A 10,692-nucleotide genomic window follows, 5' to 3' on the forward strand; every position below is an offset into this window, starting at 1 on the left:
GTTTAGTGTTGGGGAATGTGCATATCTGACTGTTATTAGATTACGTAAACTCAGATCAATCAGTGTATGCCATTAAAATCTTCACATAGCTATTAGCACAAAATGACTAGGGAAGTTTTTCATTACTACTCACTGCTCCATTATCTCTATGCAGATTTTATCTTTCTGCATAGTAACATTTATTTTCACAAAAATTAACAAGTAGACAAATCAGAATATGGAAACAATGACACCACCACTTTCTGATGTGGCCCTGGTGTAAGAATGCATCATTCTGTAGGAAAAGTACTATCATAAAGCAACACAATAAAGTACCTTCCTTCACGCCATGCAAAATTGCAGACTAAAGGTCCTTTGGCTGTTTCATTTTATGGAGCAGTAAATAAACCTAATTAAAGAAAATCTCTTGTTCAGATTACCCAGCCTTTTAGAAATGACAAGGCCTAAAACTGTCAAACCGTGTAAGTCATGGGTTCTCTAACTGTTAATTTAAAAATTATGTATAATGTTCTTGTCAAAACATATCCCTCTACAACCTGAATTATTATTATGGGCTTAGAAAGCAACATGATGTTTAACATGTACAAAGAAAATGGAGGGAAAATTAGACTTTCTTTTTAGTTGTAAATAACATTAAAAGAGGGAACATAAACAGGTTAAACTATTGGGCAACAGAGTTCAATTAGGTGGCACAGTGGATTAGTTCACTAGCCTTTCATACCTGCAGAGCTAAGTTCAAACTTTAGTCTATGCTATAAATAAAAATAAGAACCACCCCCACATCTTTACCTATCACAAACATTCCGACACACAACAGTTAACCATGCTCTGAACTGGAGAAAACTACAAAGAGGGTAAAGAATGTTGTACAGTAGTTGCCATTTAAAAGTCAGTACTTGGCAACAACTGCCAAATGAACTGAGATACCAGTGTTTTTCTATGCAAGTGTAAGACTAGGAAATAGCAGTAGCAACTTTGTGGTATCTACAAATAAATATTCTCTTTTTAATGGCTACTTCTGTGCACAGCTGCATGGGGAGAGCTTGCAATCATCTTCTCACACTATGCCTTCCTGTTGCTAGTCTTATCAGTCGTCGTCTTTCATGAGCATAAAATTCAACAACAAACATTTAATAAAACCTATTAAGCTTGGAATCTGTTTGACACAGCAACACAAGATCTATCACAGACAATTACATTGAGTCATAAAAATAGAAGATAGGAACAACCTAAATCGACCAGTACCTGCTCCCTTGTATGGCATATGCCCACCTGAACTTGCTGAAGAAGTTAAACTGCCCACACCACCAGCCAGACCCTCCAGGTACAGTCTCTACTCAGACAGAGAAACATGGACACTTTATATCAAACCTCATTTGTGAATCTTTTTATGGAAACAAAGTCTGCACCAGCATTTTCTTACCATATTTGGTTTTTCTAATATAGTGTTAGAAATCCAATATCAATCAGATGTGCACCAGCTGTTTTCCCACTGTATCCTGATAACCTCATATTCTGCACTACCCTCCTTTTAGTGATAAAGGACTGATGCAGAATTTGTGTCCTTTTTTTGAGTGTTGCATACAAAGAAATCTGTTAAAATCAGTCCTTAATATTTGATAAAAATATTTTAAAAATCTATTTTCCAGACCAGAAATCATAAATTTTGCTGTTTCTAATTATTTAAAAGCACTAATAATTATATTATTCTTAAATGATAAGCAGGTTAGCCAAGCAAAATTTGAACACCTTCCACTTATTGTGTCGCTGAGCCACATTATATGAGGTAATTTTTAATTTCTTACTCACTGCATACCCGCACATTTCAGACAGCAGCAATTCTATTCTGAAGTTGTTCTTTGGAAATTCCCTTTAAGAAAGATTTTTTTTTCCTGGAACCACAAATTATTATTTTTAGTCAGTTTTGAAACTGATATATGCTTTTGTTCCAATTCATTTTCAGAGTGAGTCCCACCAAATGATCCAGAAGTTAAAAGGAAACTTCTGAAACAGACTCATGTTTCTAGAGAACGACCAGGGTTAGAAACAGTTAGGAGGAGCGAAGAGAGAGACATGCTGGGCCAAGTTCTAATAAAAGGGTCCATGGAGATCACAATTTATGGCATTAGTCATTTACCTCCTATTGGATAATATAAAATTACACAAGCAGCATAAGCCGTTTTGATTAATTATCTGAACAATCCCCAAATATATGACAAAGCTCAAGAATTCACCAAGAAAAAAAAAATCTATAGATTCTGGGCCTATTTTCAAAATTAGGAGTGTGCAATTTCCATACTTACACATGCAGGTCAGGTAACTCACTATAAATATAGACACTTGCCTGAACATTTGTATGCATAATTACTTGATCTGATGCACCATCACAGTAGTTTCACACAGAGTAGATGCACAGTTGTGCACGGCTAATTTTGAACTTCAGGATGACTGTCTCCTTTCAAGCATTGATTGATTTCACAAGAATTACCATGACAGCCTGCTTCTCCATTTCTGAAGGGTCTCTAGCAATGAAACACTCTATAGTTGTTCCACCACTTTGATCCTTTTGCTTTTGTTCTTCTGTGCAAGAGGGGAGCTGCAAAGTGGCAAGAAAAGAAAAGAAGCAAAGCCGTTGATTATGTTTACCGGACTATGAACTAAGAGGAAAACGCTTCAATTTTTTTTACCCCTTTAGGCTCAACTTTTCTCCTGGCAAGTTAGATTTTAAATTCCGATCACTTCACTATGAAAAGGCTGTCAAGTTGTGTTCACATTATTCTATTTTTGCCCAGCAGGGCATATGATCAGAGCAATAAAACAATGGTCCTTTCCCTTTAATAGGGCTTAACTTTCTTACCCCAGCCTTGCCAACCCAAGGAGAAAGAGAACTAGTTTAAGAACTTAGTTCTAGCCTCTGCATGGCAGCACAGACCACCATGACCATTGTGTTTGCACCGGGAACATTTTATATATGGTATGATAAAAATAGAACAGATTCAGGAGAGAGAAAATATTTGCTGGGATAGTGGGTGGGGGAAGGATACCTCTTCTCCAGATATGTGGGGGAACCCTCCTCCATTTCACAGCTTCCTATGGTTTCATACTGGAAGGAAAAGATTGAGATAGACAGACAGACACAGATCCCTACTTTGTAAAGGCCTGTAATGCTGAGACAAGACTATAAAAGATTAGCATCTAAAGAGTCAAATCACTGTTGCTTACAGGAAGAAACAAATGAAAGGCCTGCTCCTCCCTGACAATTATACCATCTAGAATTACAGAATCATAGAACTGATTCCTTGAGGACCTGCTCCATGATTTTTCCAGGGACTGAGGTGAGGCTGACTGGCCTGTAGTTCCCTGGATCCTCCTCCTTCCCTTTTTTAAAGATGGGCACTACATTAGCTTTTTTCCAGTCATCCGGGACCTCCCCCAATCGCCATGAGTTTTCAAAGATAATGGCCAATGGCTCTGCAATCACATCCGCCAACTCCTTTAGAACCCTCGGATTCAGCGCATCCAGCCCCATGGACTTGTGCTCATCCAGCTTTTCTAAATAGTCCTGAACCACTTCTTTCTCCTCAGAGGGCTGGTCACTTCCTCCCCGTGCTGTGCTGCCCAGTGCAGTAGTCTGGGAGCTGACCTTGTTCGTGAAGACAAAGGCAAAAAAAGCATTGACTACATTAGATGTTTCTAACCCCATCACAGAGGACTTCCAGTGACATTGTATGGCCTGTATGTCTCTAAGGAAAAGAAAGTTAAATGCCTCACCTTCATTAGTGTCATGGTCATCATCAACATCTTTCATAGATTTAAAATGTGTCTAGATTCCTCAAGTTATGAGCTGTTTAAAAAGAGAGAGAGTGAAAAATGAGGCGGGACAAAATCCCACAACAGCAATTTAAGTTTTTCAAAATGCGCATAAAGCAATTCAAACCAATTTCTTAGATGTTTTGCATGATAAGGATGAGTTACTTCTTCCCAGCTAGATCACTTGAGATGTTGTCTGTTCTTGAGAGAAGTATGGAATATTTTAATCCTTGATTAGGATGTTCCTCCCAGGAGGTTCTAAGGACCTTAGTATAGGAAGAAATCATGCTCCTTTGGTGTCTTTTTATTACGTGTTCTGTTGCAATAATACATCCTGCATTCTTATTTCCTCAGCACTGCATGTCCATTTGTATTCTAGTGCTTCCCTATGTGGGACAATAGTGCTGTTCTTACCATCATTTGCATTATCGACAAAGCAATCCAATAGTCCCCTTCTCTTATTTCTGGGATAACTTCCTTATAAAGTTTGCACCACAATATTATCTCTCTTTTACAAGGCATATGTTCAATAATAAAGGGAAAAACAAGCTGCAAAATCTATATTTCTACAGTACTCCATGTAAATTTGGAAAGGTCTTAAAACTCTTATAACTCAAAACCAAGCCCATCAAAAGAAAACAAATCAACAACAAAGTCATATTTAAAGTGAGTTAGAGTGAGCAGCTTTTTTCTTTGTATTATTTCTTTTAGCAACATATTCAATATTTCTGGTTAGAGTAGCAAAATGTAGCTATAAATACAATGCCCATATGTATTAGGAAAAGGAATGTTAAGAACAGATCACCTTCAAAATATCCCAGATGACTATATTCAAGATCCTGGGACATAAATTAAATAAATGTGCTCGTTGTTATGTAACAGCAGTTTCGGGAAAGTGCAGCTGCATGTCCAATTACAATACAAGGGCAGCTTCCAGTTTAATAATCTTTATCTTAAAAGTCTGCCAAAATACTTATTGCAAGTGTATTACACTACATATTCCCAAACAATCCATCAAAATTCATTAATTTATGGGGCCTGATTCTCGTTGAGTCCTGCAGGTGCTATTGCAATAATAATGTGGTCCAAATGCATTTCTTGGCAATGCAATCAGTATAAATCCAAGTAATCACCAGTTAAATCAACATTATGATCCATTCTAGCCTCCATTCACAAATTTTACCACCCCCACATAATCCCAAAACATACTCTGTCTCCTTTGGGTCAGCGTTCCATGGCTTTATACTAAAATCCAATAAAAAATCCCATTTAATTCTAGCACTTAATTTAAAAATAAAGGCAGTAATTCTAACATTTAATAATTTTCTTCTTCTGATCACCCATAAAATCTTATATTATTCATTCTTATTTTGTTTTGTAAATTATCACATTTTGTGCACAATTGTCTTTTGCTTCAATAAAAAGAATAAATACTTTTTCCACTCTTTTCCCCCCGTTTGCTGTTCCAGGTAGTCTGCCCCCTCATCTGTTTTTATTAAGCTTTGTTTTATTTCAGAGATTGAATTCTCAAGATTAGCAAATGATGAGGCGGTCTCTTGTCCCAATTTCTCATCTAAATGGAGGTGACAGCTTGGTGGTGTGGACCACTGTGCGCCCTCTCTGGCATTTTTCAGGTGCTCTGTCTTGGCACTATCTGGCAGTAACAGTATGTCCATTAGTGGTGGTGTTTTCTTAATCATATTCAAATCTTAGCTTTCCTCCAGGTCTAGATGACAACCCATCCTTAAAAGGAACTTTAAAGCTTTGCTGGGTAAAATTCACCATTGCAATCAGTTATATAGGACTGAGATAATTTCAGAAAGGGACAGAACTCTTTTCCCAAATGACCATCTTTCACATTAAAAACACCAGAAGGCCCTCTTTCCTGTTCTTAACCAGTGCATCAGTGCTCTCTAGGCAGATTCAAAACTGATGGAGCTAAATCCTGACCAAGGACACAGCCTTTTGCACTGCTCCAGTGGTGCAAAGTTGCCACATGATCCAAAAGACTTGATCTAACCCGGCAACTGAGGTGTCCCCTGGTTTGGGGAACCCCTAGGCAGTACAGAGTTGTCATAGACATGCCCTCATCACCCTGCCTGGCAGACTGCATCATAGGCAGTATTTCAGAGACACAGCAGGAATGTTTCTGTGCTCCAGCTACTCCTCACTTAAATAACGGCCCTGTGACTATTCTAACTTGTGTTGGTATGTGAATAAGCCCTCAGCAGCCCTGTGGATTGGGGAAGCATGAAGGTAATAGACTCTTTTTCCATGCACCCTGAAGTCTGCACCAGCTGCAGATTTGCCAAACCCAAGGATTAAACTCACAACCCTGCAAGTCCATATGTGCCATTTGTCTCTCACAAGCCTCAATTATGAACATACCAAAGCAACAGCCTTAGAGTTACTAAGCATTGTCCATGTAGAAGAAAGAGATGAAGGTAGAAATTAACAGGTTGAAGACCCAGAAGTTTTATTGACCAACCTATTTAAAAAATAAGGGGGGAGGGAAGAGGTGAAAGCAAAAATCACCAGCCCTGATTTCTCAGTGTCATCTAAAGACTTAAGACTTCAAGTTTTGACTTTCTTAATTTCTCATTTCTGTATTGCATGGTTTTGTTTTCTGTCTCTGTTCTCTTTATAGGAGCTTTTTGCTAAGAAGTCATTGGGCCAAAGTCTTTTAGTTAGGTTGTACCAGTCTAACTGAGGGCAGAATTGGGCCTGCTGGTTCCTGATCATTCATTATTTTCCTCTTGCATTGTTGGCTCAATCTTTACCCCTGAAACAAGAGGGGAAATCATGCAATGTATCTAATCTTCTGTGGAACAGCTCCAGATTTCTAGCAATCATTTCTTTGAAGTCTGTTTCCTGATCCATGCTCAATTCATATGCAGTAGGATGTGAATGTACACTGGGTGATAGCAGTAGAAAGGGGCTTAAGATGTTTCTTTAGATAAAGCTGAAGAACTGTTAGGCATGGCTTCCCAAAGCTTAGAGTTAAAAATGACAGAAGGAGGGGAAAAAAAAAAGTTTCACCATGCATAACACACAAAGTTCATATGGTCTGAAGCAGCAGGGGAAAATATGCCCTCACCATAAGTTCTTCAAAAAAACTGTATGAAAAAAGAAACCAAGCCCAGAGAGTAGTTAATGGATCAAAAGGCTGAAATACACCACACCATGTCCAAAAGACATGCCTTAGGGAAAGGAGAGAACAACAATCAGTGGCAGGCTTACTTGCATCTCTCCGATTACTGTTCGAGGCAGCTTCTTTATCTAGTTGGCCCTTTACCCACTAGATCACAGACTGATTAATACCTATAGGAATACAATGTTTTTCGTTCACAGATGCTGTAGTTAAGGTTGCAAAATGTTTCCATTATAACCTCCTGTTTTCTATTGTTCATAATTTGAGATTAAATTACAGTTTATTCCAATTTAGACTAGTATAAAACCAACAAAGAGCTGAAATTTACTTTGGTACCTTAATTTTACCTTCTCTGAAGTCAGCATCTGTGACTTATTAACTGAATTCTTCCTAGCACAAAGGCTTCCCCGCCTTTCTTCTTTCTCCCACCCCTTCTTACTTCCAGCATCTCCATGTTGTACCAATAGGGGATGCTGTTGAGAGTACTGCGTGCATCTCCAACTACTCAGACAACTGCCATAGGTGAAAAGACAAAACTATATATTATGACTAACAGGCATGGTGAAAGTGAAACCATCTAAAGGCAGGATCCCTTATTCTTATTTATTTATTTATTTATTTATTATCCAGACAATGGAAATGCAGACTTAAGGCAAAGCAAGGTCCCAGTAAGGAGGAAACCTAAGATTCCACCCTCTCTGCAGAAATACCTTTTACACAAGGAAAGGATGGACTGAGCTATTCCCCAGCCAATCGGATTGATTCCAATCTGTCACAACAGGTTAGAGAAAGTTCTTGCACTTAGCCTTTGGACCATCCTTCTACCCAGTCTTCCACTAAGTTTTCTAATGGGGTGGAGCTTTGCATAAAATAGATTTAAGCCACTTTGCTTCTCTTAAAAAACAAACAAAAAAACCACACCTAACCAAGATTATTCATTTACTCACCATTGGTGAAATCCTGATTTCACTGAAGTCAATGGAAAGACTCCCATTGACTTCAGTGTGGCCAGGATTCCACCCCATGATCCTCATTTTCCTAAAAAATGAAGATGCTAATTACACCAATGCTCATGTAGATTTATTACATTCAATTTTATCATCCGCAATCATTATTGATATTTAACAACATGATCACACGGCGGGGGGGGAAGGGATGTATTTTACTCTTTAATCAATCTCCATAACTATACTGTAGGAAAATAAAGAAACTGGAAAAAAAATTCAGAGATTTAGGATATTTAAAATGCAGAGAAATAAAGAAAAACAAAATAGATAAATAAAGTTTTGAGAGCACACACACACACACGTACGTGAGAGTGGATGGTCCAATGGTTAGGGTTATAGCTTGGTGCTCAGAAGACCCAGGTTCAATTTCTATTTCTACCACAGACTTCCTGTGTGACTTTGGATAAATCACTTAAGCTAGGTCTACTCTGCCCTGCAGTTTGGACTATGGGGGTGTGTATAGCAGTGCTCAAAGTGCTGTGCTGTATCTCTCTACTTTGGCATTGCAGGTCTGAACTAAAAGGTTCCAAGTTCTCATTAATGTAATCCTGTTTGAAGAGCATTTTTAGTTCACACCCACAGTGTCCACAGGGGGGGGAGTTACTGTGCTGCACTTTGGTATGCACTGCTAGTCATATCCCTATAGTCCTGAATTGCAGGGCAGTGTAGACAAGCCTTCTGTCTCAGTTCTCCATCTGTACAATGGTGATAATAGCACTTTTCTACCTCACAAGGGTGTAGCGAGGCACAATGGGGGCCATAGATGTACCTTATATCACTGGTTTGACCTGGCTGCTCCTTCACTATAACAGAGGGACAGCTAGGTCAAATATGAGGGGGCAGAACTATGACCTGGAGCAAAGGGTATCTATAGGATCTATGTGAGGAACAAATATTTGGGCTCTTCAATCTAGCAGAGAATGGTATAACATGATCCAATGGCTGGAAGGTGAAGCTAGACAAATTCAGAATGGAAATAAAGGCAAATTTTTAAACAGTGAGGATAATTAACTATCTGAACAATTTATCAAGAGGGGTGGTGGATTCTCTATCACTGACAATTTTTAAATCAAGATTCGATGTTTTTCTAAAAGATCTGCTCTAGGAATTGTTTTGGAGAAGTTCTATGGACTGTGTTATACAGGAGGTAAGTCTAGATGCTCACAATGGTCCTTCCTGGCCTTGGAATCTATGAAACATGAATACTACTCAGATTTGGCCCGGCCAACCCTCGAGGAGCAGTTGGGCCAAACCTGAGTGGCCCTGCAATGCTGTGTGCCAGGTCACAACACCTAGTGTGGGGAACTGGACATAGCCCCACGTGCCAGGAGCTGCTACTGCTTGATGAGAGTGGGGCAGGCTCATTCTCCAACACCCCCACACTGGACCAGGAGAACTATATGTTTGCCTAGGCCAGAGCCCAGTGATGGTATAATCCCGCCCTGGATGTGGCAACCCATCTAGAACCTTCCTGCAACCCACTGGTGGGTTGGGACCCACCATTTGGGAAATATTGTCTTAGACAGATATACAATACAAATGTACAAACAAGATAGCTTTCCTCAACATAATACAGTGGGTCTGAACGTCAATCCACTTAGAAAAAAGTAAAATGGTACTAAATAATTTATGTAAGCTCCAAAGTACTATTACTGGAGAAACCTTATTTGCCTAATGCAGAACATTATAAATTAAAGAAAGATGGACTGGTCAAGATTTTTTTCCTTACACAAAGAATAAAAATGCAATACATAAAATTATCCTCATTTCTTCTACAGAACCAGATAATGAAGAAGTTTCACAACTCTTAGGAAGTATGCGCCCATTGTGAATTCAAAATATATTTTTTTCAAGAAACTGCATAACAGATAACATCTATTTTATTTGGGGAGGAGTCTTTGATCAAGTAAAAAGACAAATTTAGAGACAAAAGATGAACAACCAATATTACTGAAGACAAATAATCACAGCAACTACATTCTACCAAACCTAATAACAATCAGGGGAATGATATTATGAGACACTTGAACATTTAAAAATCCTCAAGAAAAGATTATGCATACTATTCAGTAGCTCATAATTCTCACTGGAATACATCATTTTGTAATACTTCAAAATTGAAAGCTGAAGAATAAAGGAATGCAAATATCTGAAATTTCTGAGCTCACTCCTGTATCTTTAAGCATAATAAATTAATAAACACACAATACAAAAATTATTCTTTAGCAGGGCAAAAAAAAGTCAACAATTTGCAAAGGAGGTATTAAAATTATTGGTACAGTAATGGTAAAGAAAGCATATACTGTGAACAACCTAAAATGTCTCTCAGGGGTAGAACTCACTACGCTGTATCACACACAAAAAGTTAAGATAATCAAATAAAAACAACTGAATATGAGATCCCAATAGCAAAATTACACCATTTAAGCTATGCTGAAGTATTCTAGTACCATGTGTTCTGCATTTTTTCCATGTGCAGAAATGCTACCCCAGGTGTTGGCAACCTACGGCAAGGGGCCGGCAGCCAGAACCTAGAAGTGAAAGTAAGGCGGAGAGTGCATGGGGCTGAGCGGGGCCGGCGTTCCATTAAAAATCGGCTCACGTGCCACCGATTTTTAATGGCACGCCAGCCCCGCTCAGCCCCATGCACGCTCCGCCTTACTTTCACTTCTAGGTTCCGGCTGCCGGCCCCTTGCCGTAGGTTGCCAACCCCCGGGGTAGCCT

The sequence above is a fragment of the Terrapene carolina genome, unplaced genomic scaffold (assembly GCF_002925995.2).
Source record: "Terrapene carolina triunguis isolate 2854851 unplaced genomic scaffold, T_m_triunguis-2.0 Scaffold85, whole genome shotgun sequence".
Lineage (NCBI taxonomy): Eukaryota > Metazoa > Chordata > Testudines > Emydidae > Terrapene > Terrapene triunguis.